Here is an 18,538-nt window from a genome sequence, read left to right on the forward strand (position 1 = left end):
AAAACGAACCTCACTACAAGACATTTCGTCGAAAGTCCTACATATCTCCCTGAAACAGATCAACTTCAAGACTATGCCATAGTAATCAAACATCGGATCCAAATCCCTATCATGGATAACTAAATCCTTGAAATGCAAGTCCACCATGTGGCACACTCACCAAAATCCCGACTATCAAGGTTATAAAACAGGTATCTCAAAACCGTACTTGGCATCGCTAAGTTAAATCAAAATTCTTTAATTTCAATCCACAACCAATCACTGGAACCACGATTCCTCAAAACTATGCCTAGCCATAACTAGGACGAGAAAACTCCACAAACAAGCCAAATCCAACAGCGATCCTTTAAAACCTCTTCTAAGAGTTAATCATATCCAAGTCTCCTAAACTGAAACAAGTCTCCAAAAGACATTCTTAAAAGAGCATCGAGTTCACACAACGAATCAACTAAATCCTTAATCAAATGGACACAAGTCCCTGTAAAATGACCTCACACCAATCGATTCACTCTGAGCACCACAACTCCGTCAACAACCACAGCAAAAACTCCTCAGGGGAAGACACGAGGGGAAAGGAACCACCAATCCTAAGAAGGACAACAACATGACTCAGTCTCTGAAACAAAAGACAACAAGGTCAAAGACTTCGCCCCCTATATGGAAGTAAGTCGACTAAAATCCACCAAATCCTCACCAAGGACTCAAGACAACAATGGTGATCCTCACGGACCAACCCAAAATCATACACAAGGTGACGAAGAGAAGAGACTCACTCCTTGTGAAGTCCTAAACACGAACCAAGAAAAGATGGAGAACCCTATTCTCCCACGAGTGTAAACACGACGAACACGAAAATGGAGTATTCTTCTCACCTTAGGGAAATAGAAAACTCAAGACAAAACAAATGTGACAACTCCTCTACAAGGAATTTCACAATGAAACCATTGCAGAAACTGGCATACAAACTACGTGCGACTGAAGGAAACAAAAGGGAAGACCAAACATGGAAGTTATGCATATGATAAGGAATGCAACTACCAAATAAGTAAATCTACTCACATAGATAAAGTCAAGGGTACATGCGGCATATCTCCACGTAAACACAAAAGCATGTCATTAAGGTATAGTAATCAACATGACATCTTTAAGCATATATGTAAGGTATACTAATGTTACACAATAAGAAGACAAATGTGGATAGACATCCACCTACTCATGCATTGCAGTAACATAAATCATACTGTTCGGCTCACGGAAAAGCGCTAGTTCCACTTTCCAGGTGAATGGAAAAGGAGTGGATGTCGGGCGTGCCAGGAACTGCTGTCGTTCCAAAGTGAGTATCCGAACAACTATCCAGTAGGAAATTGCAAGGATCAGGCGATTGAATGAAGGACTGGAATTACCACCTTCAAGGGTTCTTTTTGCCTTGAAAAAGGACTTTTGGACTGAACTATGGCTAGTGGAAAAGAAAGCGATATTGAAAGTGCAGGACTTCAAAGTAAAGGAATTGAAGTGCAGGACTTGGAAAGTAAGAAAGATAAGTGCAGGACTTGAATTAAACATAATGAAATTGCATTACATGAATGTAAAGATATTAAAAGTGCTGTTTTGCTATGTGATTTGAACAGGGTTTGCAAGTGAAGCCTAAGTATTCTATTTATAGAGCTCTCCATGCATGCATTAACTAGGTGTGGCAACTTCAGCAGCTTCCACGTGGACTGACTTCGGACTGCCACATGTCCCATGATCTTCCAAGCTTCTCTAGATATTGCCAAGTGTAAAACCATTTTCTCCCATGATCTACAACTGATAATTAGTGGCCTTGGCAGTTGTATGCATGATTGCAAACCTCCTCCCATGTTCTGAAACTGCCCAGATAGAAAGTCGACAGTTCCAGCAGCAGTTGAGAACTTCCACCTGGAAGGTCCTGATCTTGCCACGTGTCCCATGTCTTCCTTATTCTTCTCATAATGTTGACACGTGTAAGAACATGATGTCCCATGAATTTCAGTTTTGAAGGAGTGGTTTTGGTGGTTCAATTCCAATTAAAATCTTCTAGCCACGTTCTGGAACTGCCAAATGGAATGGGCCACGATCTCCTAACTGCCCCTAATTTGTAGGTAAGCCTGCCACGTGTCCACTTGGAAAGTCATGTCTTTCCAACTGCATGTAACTGCCTCCTTCTCTGCCTGCCACGTGTCCACTTGGAAATTCATGTCTTCCCAATTGCATGTAATTGCTTACCTCTTTGACTGACACGTGTCCCACATTTTCCTCATTTTTCTCTGGTAAATGCATCATGTTTTCAGCCCACTTTGCTGATTTTTAGCAACCTCCTCACTTAAATAAGGCAAATGGTTGCCTTATTCTTGGAGTAACTCCTACAAACTAGGAGATATTATAGGAGTGGGGAAGTTGTCATTCTTGATGACTAGGTTAAAGGTACACATGGCTTTCTATATGTTTGTCACGTGTCCACTTGGAAAGTCTACGTCTTTCCAACTGCATATCTTGTACCAAATGGCTTTATGTGATGAAGCCACGTGTTACTTCATGATTATGCTTTTGCATACCACCTTTCTAATTGGAATTGGCTACGACAACCTTTCCAACTGAAAAATATTTATGGTGTAATCACATACTACTAACATGGTAGTAAACGAAATAAACATTGTGTCCTACAGTGTCTAAGTAAACGGAAAACAAGTCCTAGCTATAATCTGACTCCAAAAACCAATGTGACAACAACCTATCTCAAAACAAACGTGAGCCCTCACCACAATGGTAAGACTCTAACAATCCATCCCCAAATATAAAGGTGACACTATAAGTGACACTAACAATGCAATGCTCTCACTAACCCAAAACATTGATCAATCGACTCGACCACAAAAGTGTCATCATGCAAGGAGAACTCAAAGAAAATGGCAACTATAGCCATACCATCAACAACCAAATCAATCTCAAGAATCGTCCCTAAAATGACCATCAATCACTAACCAAAAGGACTACGCCTATCGGAACAAAAACCAACGCTGATTCCAACCGAACTGCACTCGTAGCTAGCCAGTACGGTAGCATGACAGTGCAATGCACTCACACACAAACGTACCCGCCTACAAAAATTGCTATCTCAAAGGAACCATCCCGAACAACCAAGGATCCTAACCGGTCCATAACCTTATCGTGGCCCAAAACCAATAAATTCAGCACTACGGTAACATCAAATGACTCACCTCACGAGAGCCTAAACAAAAGGTGTCTCACCACCTACCTCAAAACCAATGTTAGGTCGACACAACTTATGCTACTACGAAACCAAACTGACAAATGCTAACAGCATCTAAGAAGAGTGTCTAAACAAAACCAAACACACCAACCATTGCACTAAGTGCAAACTCACCAAATAACCCAATCCTCGAGACAACCATCCATGACTACTCCCAAATCCTGTCAAATATGCAAAACAATCATGCATAAACAAATCTAATCTAGCATACATCATATGTCATGCCCTTTACATAAGAATAAAATCATGTTAAACAAACAGCATACCACATATACCACATAGGCACGTAAACATGTTATCAAATCAAAACATGTTATTATGAAGCATATAAACATATAGAGCATGGAAACACAAGTATGATATGCACCCAAAACCCGTCGTCTAAGGTATTCAAACCTAGGAGCTCTAATACCACTTGTGACGACCCTGGATTTTTTTATAAACCCAATGTGTCCTGTGATGACCCAAACCGGATCCAAAATGTGGAAGCTAAAAAGAAACATGGCCTCTAGAGATGTACATCATCCCTAAGAGACAAAAGTGGCTTCCTGAGGAGTCCCGAGGCTCAACGGAAGCAAGAAGGAAACAAGGATTCCAAAACCCTACAAGAAATGGACCAAGGGAAAAATGGTCATTTCACCCAGAAATGAGTGCTATTATGCACACCATTGGAAAGGCAATGAAAAATTAATAAATTTAGACTCAAGAATCACCTAATTCGGAGTCTAGACAAAAAAGATATAAAAATAGAACGAAGAGGCATCCTCTGTTTAAAAGACAACACAACCCTATCTTACTAAAACTGGTATAACACTCACTACGGTTGGAGTTTTTGAGTGTGGTTAGTATCATTGGAAATCTAACTTCAAGCTCTTGAGTTTAGGCTTAAGAATGACCTAATTTGGATTAGAAACGAAAGAGATATGGCCCTCTGAAGTTGACCTAAGAAATCTGCCAAGAAGCTAAAAGGTAACCAAGCTCTAGGGAGGATCAGCCAGCCGATGTACAGTACCAGCCAATTGAAACTCAATCATCAGTTGGTTGATGTACAGTACCAGCCGACCAAAATGCCTTTTTAAGAATGCAACTCTCGGGAAAAACACTGTGGACACTCATCGGTCGACTGATTTCTACTATCAGCCAACCGATGGACCTGGTAGCAACAGAAAAAGCTGCTGCAAACCATGGGGAAGATGTTTGGCTCAATCCTAAAGCTATGCATGCTTCCTAAATGATCTAAACAAGTTTAAAAACGTCCTATAGACTCAAACAAGCATCCAAAACATGCCAAAAGAATGAGGGACTACAAATGAGACACCAATGAAATTCATAAAATCTTTCTTAAATAGGTCAAAAGTTGAAAATTAAGAGTTTTGTGATGTGGACATGCACGCAAACGTAAAAAGACATTTAAGACGCGTTCCAATGGTCTGCGGCCTCAAAATAACCCCAATGCAAAATATGACCTCCCTACGGCCAAAATGCCTTAAAATGCAATAAATGAAACCAAAATGCAAAACCTCTAACAAAGTGGTGTTTGGCCCTTGGCCACACCTCATACATGATCATAGAGACTCTACGAAAGAAAAAGAATGGAATTCCCACGCCCAATGCAACCATGGTAAGACAAATACTTGCGATTTTTCAATATTTCTATAATAAACCTTAAAAACAAAAGTGCATAGAATACATGAAACATGTCATTGGCCTCCGGCCTCATCTTATACATGTTAAATACATTACAAAATGTGTACTTGTACACATTACATATATAGAATCAAATATATACATTTCGACATAAAAGGCTACAAGTGGTATTTCAAGCCAACCTTTACAAAAATTACAAACCTTCAAGTCTACAATCATCCAAGCAATGATGAACATCACGAACCAAGTCTTCGTACCTGAACAAAACCCCCAGTAACTTCGAGGTGAGTAAACAAGTTTACTCGTAGAGAATGAGCATGCATCGACTCGATTTCTTACAGATGTTTACATTAACTTGAAACAATTCAAAAGGAGCATGCTACCTAACGTCTATGTCAAGATGAGACTCACGAAGCATTCTAAGCTACCTTAGAACATTTCTAGCATAAATCACATTATTCATGCAATTTAAACAACATAGAAGCATGTTGTACAAAGTAATAAGATGTAGATTCTCAAAGTCCTTAACTTGAAATCTAAAACACAAAAACAACTAAAGTGGATCATGGCACCTAACGTCTATGTCCCAATGAATTTATAAGATCATTCCTAAGCTACATTTGAACATAAAAACACAAACCACAATATCAATGTAATTTAACCAACATTAGAACTTCCAATACAACGCATAAAGCATGATTTCTCAAAGTTAACATCTTAAAACTTAAAATGGGAAATCAAATATGGAACAACAAGTTACAACAGCATCTAGTTATCAACTTGGAATTGAAATGCGAAATCAAATAAGGTGGATACTTGGACATCACGCCGGATCAGACCGACACCAAAGTTACTTTAGGGTTACTAGCCCACGGGTAACCGCCCTATGTACGCACTAGACTATAAAGGGACAATCCCCCGTACTAGAACCATGTCCTAGCCGTAGTCAAACAATAACATCCCCAAGTTTCCAAAATCAACAAGTTGTGCAACAACGTATATAGCAACATGTATATACAAGATAATCAACTATCTACCACGCACAACCAAATTTGGAAACACATACAATACATGCTCTAAGTTCACAACTACTATGGCATGAAAGATGTCAAATACAAGGTGTGCAACTCATTACATAAGGCAACAATATGATCCATAAAGAAAACATGCTTTCATGAATATAAATATAACAACAATGTTATCCTATGCTCAAAACATAACCAAGTGAATATATAACAAGTCCAAGTCCATGATTTAAATATAGAAACAACTTTTAAAACACAATTAGATCCATGGAGCCATTAGATAGAATTTAATTAAACAAAAATGATTAAATTCTCTATATTTCAAATCAATCTCAAATAACCTCAAATTATTATATGTTAAACAACATAGCATGCTCATTACATATATCAAATCAAAAGAGCAAAATGAGCAAGACATCATCATATAGAATTTAATTAATTTAAATTAATTAAATCTTTAATTTTCAAAAGTTGTTCAAATGATCCCAAATTAATATATATCAAGGATTAAGCCATGGTCATGCTATATATCAAGTCAAAAATGGAAAACAAGTAAGGTACAATTAAATAGAATTTAAGTCAAATTAAATTCATTTAAATCTCTAGATTTAAAAACTCATTCAAATGGCTCCAATTAATTATATAACATAGATCAAGTGAAGGCCATGCCATATGCTGAGTCAAAAGTGAGTTATATGTAAGTTACAACAATCATTAATTTCTCAAATTAACATTAAAACATGCATATAACTTGTATTCCATTACAAAAGCAATTAAAATCACTTGGAAAATAAACTATAACACCCCCTACCTCACTAGAGAAGTGTCTCTCTAGAATCAAGGCAAATCAACACAAAATGGCAAACCCTTCAAGGGTTATGTAGAGGAGGATGAGGAGAACAAAAAGTATTCCAAGCTTCATGGTCAAAGGTGAGTGGAATGGCCTCAAAAATCAAGGTCAAGGCCTAAGTATCAAGCTTCTCTAATGGTGGCTAGGGTTTATGGTGAGGAAGAGAATGAAATAAAATGATTAAGTGTGAGTGGAAGAAATAGAAATCCTCCACTCCCTATGTGCTCTTACACCACCTCTCACACACACTAATGCAAGACTAAATTTGGAGACTACATTTGTCACTCATCTAAGCATCCATTGTAGGCTTAATCCTAAGCCTACACTTATCAACCATCCATGCCAACAAGTGCACCTATCCTAGGTTAGCAAGTGGGTGAATCTCCACCCTCCATGTGTCATCATCCAAAGCACCAAAGTGTCTCCACAGAAATGTTAACAAGTGGACCAATAAGAGTGTGACACTTATCACACTTTCCAAAAATTGTAAAAAGGTCCTTTTTGAAAATATCTTCCAAATTAAATTGCAAAAGGGTCCCTAAGACGAAAAATAATTACTTTGCATAATTACACTAAAACCCCAAAACTTAGAAAAATTACCAAAAAGTTATGCATCCATGCCCTTTACAAGAAAAGTAAACATTTAACACGTTTTTCTATAGAAGTGAAAATGTAGATATCATGGAAATCAAATTTCATGGATGCATGCTAGGCCGGAGTCAAATCCGAGGGCAAAAAGTGAGGTTATGCAACGAAAAAGGAAACCGGGAAAAGACAAAAAGTGAATAGTGACGAAAAATAAAAAATGTGAAAATGACTCGGTCCTTAAAGAAAGTTGTCAATCCAAATGATAGAGTCTTAGAAATCATTTTTGAGCACTCAAGAAGAGACCAAGTGACGAAAAACCGAACACAGAAAAGAAAAGACAGAAGAAAAAATTTATCCATAAAATTTGAGGAAAAAGGAAAGGAATGAAAATGGCCAGGTCAATACAGGGCAAAGGATCAGTGATCTTGAAGAGGTCACCCTGGCCCTCTGTGCTAGTGGGATGTCACTCTGATTATGACCACCCTCAGGCATTGGCCTTTTGCCCAGGCTCTTCTGTGACATACCAGCTCAGACTGGAGGAGATCCTCCATTATTTTGAGAAGAACCCCAACATCCTGAGTGTCATCTGAAGAAGTGTCAGCCAGAATGTTAAAGGACTCATTGATCAGTGCAGTGGGTTGAGCCTCAGTAAAGTGATCTGCAACTTGAGCCTCAGTAGGGATGGACGCAAAGGGCCCAGCAATAGAATGATTTGCAACTTGATTTACAACTAGGACAGTCGTAACTTGTTCCAAAGCTGGGATAGTTGAGGAAGTTGTTGGGGTGCAGCAGAAGGAGTGGGAACAGAGTGCCTCCTCCTGCTGAAGGATGGAATATGAATACTCTCCATTGTAGATCCTAAGAGAGATATGTCAGAAAAATTGTCAGAAGTAAGCAAGTCAGTAGCTGAAGGGATGTTGTTCAGCACTCTCTCCTTTAGGACATCAAGCCTGGCCCTGCAAATGCTATAAACCAGTTTGTCATGATGTATTTGAAGACATTTACAAAGAAAAGTACAAAAACGGGGAAGACAATTTTCACAATGGCAGTCAGTAGGATGTTTTTTAAGCTTCTTTTAGCCAAAGACAGAGCACTCTCCAAAGGTGGTAAGGATAGGGAAGGATTGACCGAACAGAGTTCGCCAATTCCCACTAACCCCAATTAGGTTTTGTCTCTAACCCTTTTCAAAAGAGAGCTTGTCCGTACATATGGATAATTTTTCAATAGGATAGAAGTGAAAGTACTTCTCACTGTGCTTGATTCTGTTAATTCGGTAACAAAGGAGGAGGTCAATAATATCTAGATTGAGACCCCTATCACGGTTTAAGAGTAAAAAGACTAAAATTACCCTAAGGAAGTTAGGGTTAACCTGTAGAGGGCAAAGCCCTAATTTGTTGAAGACATAACAGAAGAATGGGTATAGAGGGAACCTAATTACGTTTAAATGAATAGCAGAGAATAAAATTTCCCCAGGAAGGAGACCCTCACCAGAGCTCTTATCCATATTTGTGGGATAGATTCTGAGGGAAACATCATTCGGGATGCTATTCTTAGAATGAATGGTGTCCAAATTAAGGGGAGCCATGGAAAAGGGGAAGAATCTTTGGATATAAAAGTTTTTCTTTCAAAAAGAATAGCAAAAGAAAGAAACTGACCTTGGGAAATGAGTTCATGAAATACCCTGCAACAATACAAGAGCCAAATCGTAAAGAAAAACTCGCCAGAAAATGCAGGAGGATAATAGAGGTAATCGGAGAAGACGACAACAGAGGATGAAGGTGGGAGAGATTAAAGGAAGACAAAGATTGAGGGGTTAGGGTTTTTTAAAGAGAAGAAATCGAGGTGACTTAGTGTTCAAAAGGTTAAGGCGAAAGTGACGCAGCAGATCTCAAGGTATAGATCTTTTGGCCAGCCGTTCGATTCCCCATGTTATCACTCCAAGCCGTCAAATCATGATTATGTCTTTTCGATAATCACACCCTAATTAATTAGGGAGAGATTATGGGGGCAGATAAGGATACCAAAAGTGACTTGGGCTTGATACGATCCAGATTGCTGAGAATAGGTTGGGTAAGAGCGGCTGAAATGGAGCAAGTCCTAGCTGAGCTAGCCTAGGTCCAGAAAGTCAGTAGAGAAGCCCGTAGTAGGATGAAAGGGGTTAGGCCCAAACAAAAGGAAAGTAGACAAGGCTAGTCTATCACAAGAAAATCAGTTAGAAAGTTTCAGGAGTGGTTGTAACCGTCTATAAATAGATGAAAATTAGAGGGCAAAAGGGTTGGAAAATGTTTGAAGTGCATAATTTCTCTTTCTAAATTGGGGAAAATTTCGTGTATCTTCAGATCAATCTTTGGCAACGAGAAGCTATCCTTCGGGAATGCTTTGTTCAAATTGGTGAAGTCAATACAGACTCTCCATTTCCCATTCTTCTTCTGCACAACGACTACATTTGAGAGCCAAACCAGGTACTGAACTTCTCTGATAAATCCTGCATCTAGCAATCGGTCAATCTCATCAGCTATGATTTAATTGCGTTCTGGGGTGAACCTCCTCTGCTTCTATCTTATAGGCTTGGCGTTCGGGTCTACATTGAGGGAATGACAAGACACGGAGGGACTGATTCCTGGTATATCTGCGTTCTAAGACAGGAAATCAATTAACTGTTGTTTCTCCCCCTCTACAAGCCCTGACCCTACCCTTGTTGTTCTTTCTGGCTTATGAGGATCTATCTGTAGATCAATGAGGGGCTCTTCGATAACAACCAAAGGCTATTCCTCCCCCCTAATTGCTTTGGGGGGATGTCCCTGTAATTGCTATCTTGGATTATCATATTGGACTGGAGCTTTTCCCTTACCATCAACTTTCATTGTCACGGAGTGATATTCCTTGGCTGCGACCTAATCCCCATGGATGTCAATCACCTTACTCCCATCTGGGCTCAAACATCTCATCACCTGGTGCAGAGTTGATGGGACACCCTGAACCCTATGAATCCATCATCTTCCCATCAAGAGATTATAAGACGGATGGATCTCAACAACCACAATGCTCTCCGTTAAAACTCTTTCAGCAGCTTGTATTAGTAATTCTACCATACCAATGGGCTCTACTCGTTTCCCATCAAACCCCGGCAATGGATTTCAGGTGGGTTTAAGCGTTTCTGGCTTGATCTCGAGCCTGTCAAACGTTATTCTTGGCATGACATTCGCACTGCTTCCTGGATCAATCAAAACTCTTCGCACCAAGCACTTTGCCATTGTCAAATTGACGACTAGAGGATCTTCATGAGGGATTTGTACACCCAGCAGATCTGTTCTGGCGAACTTTATCTGAACTGATGTGCTCTGCTGGTGCAGAGCGTTTACACTACCTATCCTTCTCTTCATCTGCGCTTGTCGGAGGCGCGTTCGGAGTAGTTCTTCTGACTCCTCGATCGGCTCAGGTCAGCCGTGAATTGTATTTATTATCCGAATAGGCTGAGCGTTATGGTAGCTTGGCTTTTGATTTCTCTTCACTTATTTCACCAGTCGATTCTGCTCCATTGTCGGTCCTTGAATATATCCTGCAAACTCTCCTCTTGCTATCAGCATTTCCACTTGCCTCCTTAAGTTCATGTATTCATTAGTTTGATGACTAAAATCATTATGGAAAGCACAATGTTTAGACTGATCTCTCTATTTGAGAGGTTGTCTAATTGGTAGGGGAGAGCGAAACTTATCTTTATTCTCCTGATATAACCTTGCCAGAGTAACTTTAAGTGGAGTGATCGACTCCTCCTCTCTAGGCCTCTTCTCTACTTTTCAGGAGGTCTGACGTTGTGGTGGAGCTTGTTTTTGCCGGATCTTGGTTTTGGACTTCTCCTCCGTAGAGATTATTAACGTCTTCCTTACACTAAATGTTTATTCTTCTTCCAAACGCACGAAACCATCAGCTCTCCCGTTCAGCTCGTCCATGGTCTTCGGCGTATTTACCACCAGACCTATGTGGAACGGTGTCCCTCGGTTCATTGCTAGTTTGAATGTTTGAACCTTCGTGGATGGATGACATTCTATTACCATGCTCTTGACGAGGTTGAACCTGGTGAGGAAAGCTTGGAGGCACTCCTCTTCGTGCTGCTTCATTGTGAACAGACTTGAGATATCTTTAGCCGGGCGCTTGTTCCCATAATACTAGCTTAAGAATTTGTCACACAGGTCCTGGAAGCTAGCGATTGAGCCTTTTGCCAAATTCTTGAATCAATTGAGCACTGGTCTAGTCAGGCTTATAGGAAAGCACTTGCACATCAAAGGATCATTCTTCATGTTCAGAGCCATTTTCAATTGGATGTGGTAAACATGATCGATCGGATCGCTCGTCTCATCGAACAGAATGAAAACTGGCATAGAAAACTTTCTTGGATTCGGAGCATTCAAAATCTCTTCTGTAAATGGTGAATCGACTGTTCGTGCTGCTAAACGAAGGGCCTCATTCTCTCTCGACAACCTTGGGAGAATCCTCTAATCTGCAGATCTGCCATCCGAACCTTTATAGTTGTACATAGCCATTGAAGGCTGATAGGGCGGATCGAACGATCTTTCCTTCGCGAGCTCTCTCTGCCATGGTGACGTAGCCTTATTGTGGCCCAACACCATGGCTTCTTCATGCCTCGGTCTTTCTTGATACGGATCGAATGTCATAGCCTCTTCTCGTCTGATCCTTTCGCGATGCGGATCCAAATGAATAGATCATTCTCGATCCTCTACGTAACAAGCATTTGGCGGTAAATCGCCTGGCCTGATCTATTCGTGATGAAGATCCGTGTGATTGTTTCCTTCTTGCTCGCCTTAGTGAGCAGCATTGGGTTGCAAGGCTCTATCTCCTACTGGAGATGGTCGTGGAATCGCCGAAGCCTCCCGACGCTCTATTTTAGCTCGCAATTTGGCATTCTCTCTTCTTAGGGCTTCAATCATGCTCATCAATTCATCAAGCTTCGTCTGCTGGCCATTCTCTTATGGATTAGAACTCTCACCTCCTATCATCGTCCCTGATCGGAGCAGAGTCATCAACAGTAAATTCCCGACCAGATCTGAACTGTGTTGATGCGAATGGACTAGATCTGGCCTCAAACTAGCTAAATTCTGATCTCTTTCCATCGAATCTGACCTACAATTTGTTGATTCTATTCTTGCCATAAACTCGTCAGATCTAACCTCGGTAAACAGATTGTTGTGAGATTTATATGTACCACTCGCAAATGCACGAATCTTTGTAGACAGGGCTTACTTGTAAGGGTGTCGTACCCAAGGGACTTGTGCAAATTAAGTTTGTCAACAGATTTCTTAAATTCCAAATTAACTTGAAAGTAGGATAATCGAATTGTGATGATTAATTCTAAATTAACTAAGTAGACAAATAAAATAAACTAAAGAATGATGATCAAATATGATGTAAAAAATAGAGAGAGAGGAGTAGGGGTATGATTTCACCACTAACGTTGCACTACCAGTCAATTGCATCAATTTATTGGAGATATATCATATAACATGCACAGGGAATTAATCATGGCTACAAGCACATATTAATTCAGCTATAAAATAATATAATTTAAAGTTAAGCATGGACTATCTTCGATTGGTATAAACCATCTACCTATCTACTTTACTCTAGGGTGTAGCATGGTCTATCTTTTCTAGGCATAATCTATCAAATCTCTGACATTATATTCAGAGAAATACCATTGTGTAATCATCTCATTCACAACTACAAGAAGTGAATGAGTTGTGTTCATTTACAAAATTAAAATATCTAAGACAAGATAGAAAAATATTTGTAATTGAATTAAAACTCTAAAACCGATTCTTATTGAAAATTCAACTAAAAACCTATAGACTACACAATCATGCATGATAAAAATTGTTCTCCAATAATTAAATACAATCAAACCAGTGTGCTAAGATAGGGCTACATCACAACCCTAGCAAAGCGTTTAGCCAAGCATGACTGGAGTGGAATTCTTCATGGTTGAGGAAGACATCTTCGCCGCCATGGATCGATCTCTTCTTCCTTCTGAATGCTCCTCTCTGATCTCAGCCTCAAGCTCCTCTGTATCCTCCCTCAATGTTGTAGAGGACCCCCTTTAAATAATAAAATATCAGCCCTAAAGTTCCCTTTTTCATATAGGAGACAGAGATAGAAATTCTGTCAAATAAGGACTCCAAAATTTGTACAGACTTCTAGGCCAATTTTGATAAGGTAAACAGCTGCTTTAGGGAATCCTTATGAAATACAAAATTGTAGCTATTCGAATTTCCTTATAACTATTATGGGAATTTAACCGTTTTGACACTCGAGGAGAGAGATACAGCTAGATTACCAAAACGAGTTCAAGTTACCAACTTTAGCGAAAGTTTCCTTTTTGGAGAAGAAGTTTTCCTTTTCTTCTTCTTCCCATTCTCATCAACTTGTGGCTTCTTTTGGACTATTTCCTAAGTATAATTAGACTTGGATCTTGATCCCACGGAATGTCATCAGTTAAAGTTCAGAATCACTGGTCTTGACTGATTTTACAATTAAAGCCCTGAAATAAATAAAAACAATAAAACAATGTAAAATCACAAATAAACTATTATTAAGAGAATAAAACATGTAAGTAAATGGGCTAAAATGTATAACATTCAGTGCTTAACACAGATCGAGATTTTTTAGATCCGACTCCAATCTCCAAAGATCAACTAGAACCAGGTCTCTTCAAGATAGATCATGATCTTACGATCTGAATCCAACTTCCAGAGATCAAGCTTCGCTTTCACGAATCAGTCTTGATCGAACGCGAATCAATCTTCATCGTTTCCCACGGACGGCGCCATTGAAGATACAAGAAAAATACTCTTTATTTAGAAAGGATAATTCTACACTTCAATAAAATTTTCAACCCCTTTCCCTCTCTGTTCAGCCTATTTATAGACTGTTATAGACCTTCTAGAAGCTTCCTAACTAACTCTTTGCGTTAGGCTGACCTTCTGGGCTTCTCTTGGTTATGGGCCTAATTCCTTTTATCTGAAATCGGGCTTCTAACATGATTTCCCGGTCTTGGGCCTGACCAGTGAAGACTTGGTTCAGAGCGGTCGCTCTTACCCGACACGTTCTTAGCAATCTAGATTGTGCCTAGCCCAAGCCATTTTTGGTATCCTCAACGTGTAACCCGTTTAATGACTTATTTAGTAAAATGAAACATTATAATATATAAATTATTAATAATACTTAATCAAACAATAAATACTAGAAATATATATGTTTCAATCCAACCAAATTACTAAATAATTTCTTATCTATAAAAGAATAAATTGTAAGATACAACTTTAGATAGTTATTTTGAAACTTAAATAGAAATTTATTTATGACATAAATGGGTTACACGAGTTGAACCCCTTAACACAAATACAACACGATTAACTAAATGGATTAATTACGTCAACCCGTTTACGACCCGAATCCGTTTAAATCAATACAACCCGCTTAACTCATGTCATATTTGAATTATAGCGAGTCGTGCCAAACTTTACCAAATGCTTCTGTTTAGTACAGCCACCACAAGATAATTCCCCTTCCTACTTCATTATGGATTAACATTTCCAACCAACTAACGAGAATTATAGTCTCGGCAGCAAATTAATGCTTAATGTTCATTGTGAACTTGGCATGTGATCTTCAACAAACTAATGACTATCATTTTCTGTTTTAGACTATAAAAAACTCCTATCCCTTTAACTTATATTTAAAATAATTAACATCTTTTATTTCAGCTTTGGTATATATCAAACTTTTAGTCGTACTTAATACTTGCTAAATTTAACACCTTAATATTAGCTATTAGTATTGAGTGAGGTTATATAGAGTATTTTTTTTTTTTAGAAATATATGATTATTGATTATAAGAAGGTTATTTTGGTATTTTACAGTAAGGGCTTGGAGGATATTTTGGGTCTTAATAATAATTATTGATGCACTTGTAATTATTTTATTTAATTCAATCAAATTGAAAAATAAACTTTTAGGATTCCTAACTTTATTTATGTGTAATTTTTTCTAAAATATACTCCATATGTCCCAAAAAAAAGACTATTTACTGACTTTACTTATGTATAGTTTTTCCTAAAATTGAAAAATAAACTTTATTTGTAATTATTTTATTTAAAGTTAGACTATTTTCTAACTTTATTTGTAATTATTTTATTTTATTTAATTAAATTAAAAGATAAAATTTTAAAATAGACTATTTTATTATTTAGGATTCCTAACTTTACTTATGTTTAATTTTTTAAAAAATATACTCCCTTTTAAAATAGGTTATTTGTGATTCACGATTCAAAACAGGATATTTTTTCTGAGAGAGGGATAGTAATAGTTTTTGCTTGGAATGGTCTACATGGCGCCTGTATGCTATTAAAGCCTAAGAAGGCCCAGTTATTTTTAAAATTAAAAAAAAACTGTACTTCTCTCCAAAGACAAGGTGACGTGCATAGGTGGGTTTCTTGATGATTACTCTAAAATTAGGCATTAAAACAAACAAAAAAAAAACAAAAAAACAAAAAAACAAAACTTTCCATTCTTTTGACTAAGAAGCCTCCATTCTTTGACCAGAAAAATGCAACCACAAACAAATTAGAAACGTTAGGAAATGGAATCAACCGACACCATAATATTAGGAGATCAAATGTTTTAATGTGGAAAAACAAAACCGTCTTTTAATTGAAATTGAAGCAATATTTTGACTATTTATTTAGTTTTGTTTGTTTTGACTATTTATTTAGTTTTGTTTATTTTGACTATTGAATCCCCTGTGATTAATTTCACACAGGTTATCAGTAGAATAAGAACTTTGACCCGAACCTTAAAGGTTCTTTTCTTTTATTTATTCATTTTTTTTTTTTTTTTTTGGTTTTCGTTCAACAAGAAGGACTCAACCTAGTTCTTTTGTAATGTGAAACCAACCATGGTGTTCTTTATTCCCTCATCCCATTAGTAAAGAAAAGTACTTTGATTCATATGGTGGCTCAGTAGAATCAATGCATGTTCTCATTAAACAGTTTACATTATACTAAATTGGGGGAAAAAAAATTACAAACTATTTGAAGTGTCAAAATTTGGAACAAATATCTAAACAAATGTTACATCGACAAATTTTATTTAGGCACCAAATATTCTCAAAATATTTTTTTATTGGATTAAGATGGGAGTGGAATACATATATATGAGTTGGGTGTTAGGCCCACCTAATAATTTAATTTTTGGGATCGAATTGCAAAGTACCCGACCCATTACTGTCTATATCAGAGCCAGACCCATTCATTGATCCAGTATTATGCCAAACGTCCAATCGTAATTAGGGCAGAGAGTCTTGTCCCACATCGAATTCGAATGAAAAATGAAATGGGTTTATATGGGTTGGGTATTAATCCACATGACTACACCTAATAGTTTAAATTTTTTAGTTGTATCACAAAACACCCGACCCGTTACAATAGTCTCTAAACCACTTTCATTATTTGCACATGATAGAGCTTTGGAGTTCGAATTCTACATAAGGTTTTACGACGATTTTAATATAGGGGGAGATAATAAGACGGATAAGTATGGCTTAGACTAGGACAAGTTGGGATAACAATGTTATTTTTGAAATTATAGGGGTGATTCTTGTTATTAAGACATTCAACATAGGAGGTCAATGTTATTTAACACAAAAAAAAAAAAATATATATATATATATATATATATATATATATATAGCATAAATATACAATTATACCTAGATGATTATAAATTTATAGGGTAATTTATACAAACCTCCCCTATGGTTTGTCATAATTAAAAGGAACTCCACTCTGGTTTGAGAATTTACTCGGACCTCCCCTAAGAATGAAAATATTCTACACGGACTTCCCTTTTATTAGAGTCAACGTCCATCAACGATGGAAATTGCTGATGTCATGTACAAATTTTACTAAAATCCCCATAATACCCTTATGCCATAATTTCTGACGTCATGATTATATATATATTTGTTGTGTAGGTGTAAAGTGTAATCTCACAAGCGAATGAAATATTGACAGCAAACCAATACAAAAAAATAAAAATAAAATGTGAAAAAATAAGAAATAAAAAGAAAAATAAAAAAAAAATTTTGAAAAAATAAGAAATAAAAAGAAAAATAAAATAAACTGAATAGAGAAGCTGTTACGGGATTAGGACCTTGACAAGCCCCCTGACAGCCATGGGATACTGTCAGCGTGCATTGGGGGTGCCGAGTGACATTTTCATAAATATGGCGAAAAAGTGAAGCTTGGAGTTTTGGCTCGGGATCTTTATAGGAGGTACCTTGAGTCCATAAAAGATGGTTGGCGCAGACGACACTCAATTTGGATGTCGTGCACTTTGAGACATTTATATGTAGGTGCAGATTTGTGGGCTTGGCACAAGCTAAGTTCACAAGGTTGGCTCAGATGTTGCTCAAAGCATGAACCGCACAGGTCATGGACGTGTGGCATAGTCAAGTCAGAGACATGGGCACAAGGCAGTGGGTGTAGGCAAGGCTCAGCGTGCAAGGTTGGCTCAGGGGACTCAGACATGGCTTATGGTTACAGAAGATAGCTAAGTGGGCTCAGGTGGTTGGGGGAAGTTACACTTCCCACTAAGTGGGCTTAGTTGGTTGGGGGGAAGTTACTAACACTTCCCACTAAGTGGGCTCAATTGGTTGGGAGGAAGTTACTAACACTTCCCATTAAGTGGGCTCAGTTGGTTGGGGGAAGTTACTAATACTTCCCACTAGTGTGCTGAGTAATTTCCTAACTTCCCACTCATATGCATATATTATGGGGAGTGGGGGTGTGCTAAGTAACTTTCCATGCATGTGGCACAAATCTGAGGGGACAACACACAAGTGGTTAGAGTCGGTTTTCTTCCACTATACTGATATATAGAAGGTGGCAGATAATGTGTAACTTCTTGTGGACAAGTGGCATGAACAGGGCGTGCCAACAAGCTAGTAGTTGGGCTTGCCAACTACATATGTAGTGTTGGCACACTTAGTGGGTGTCAATATGACCCTAGGTGGATGGGGGTATCATCCACCACTTTAGTGGGTAGTTGTGGGTGGATGGGGGTGTC

The sequence above is a fragment of the Cornus florida genome, unplaced genomic scaffold (genome assembly GCF_030987335.1).
Source record: "Cornus florida cultivar Cherokee Brave unplaced genomic scaffold, ASM3098733v1 CherokeeBrave_3.0.0_Hap2_Chr09, whole genome shotgun sequence".
Taxonomy (NCBI): domain Eukaryota; kingdom Viridiplantae; phylum Streptophyta; class Magnoliopsida; order Cornales; family Cornaceae; genus Cornus; species Cornus florida.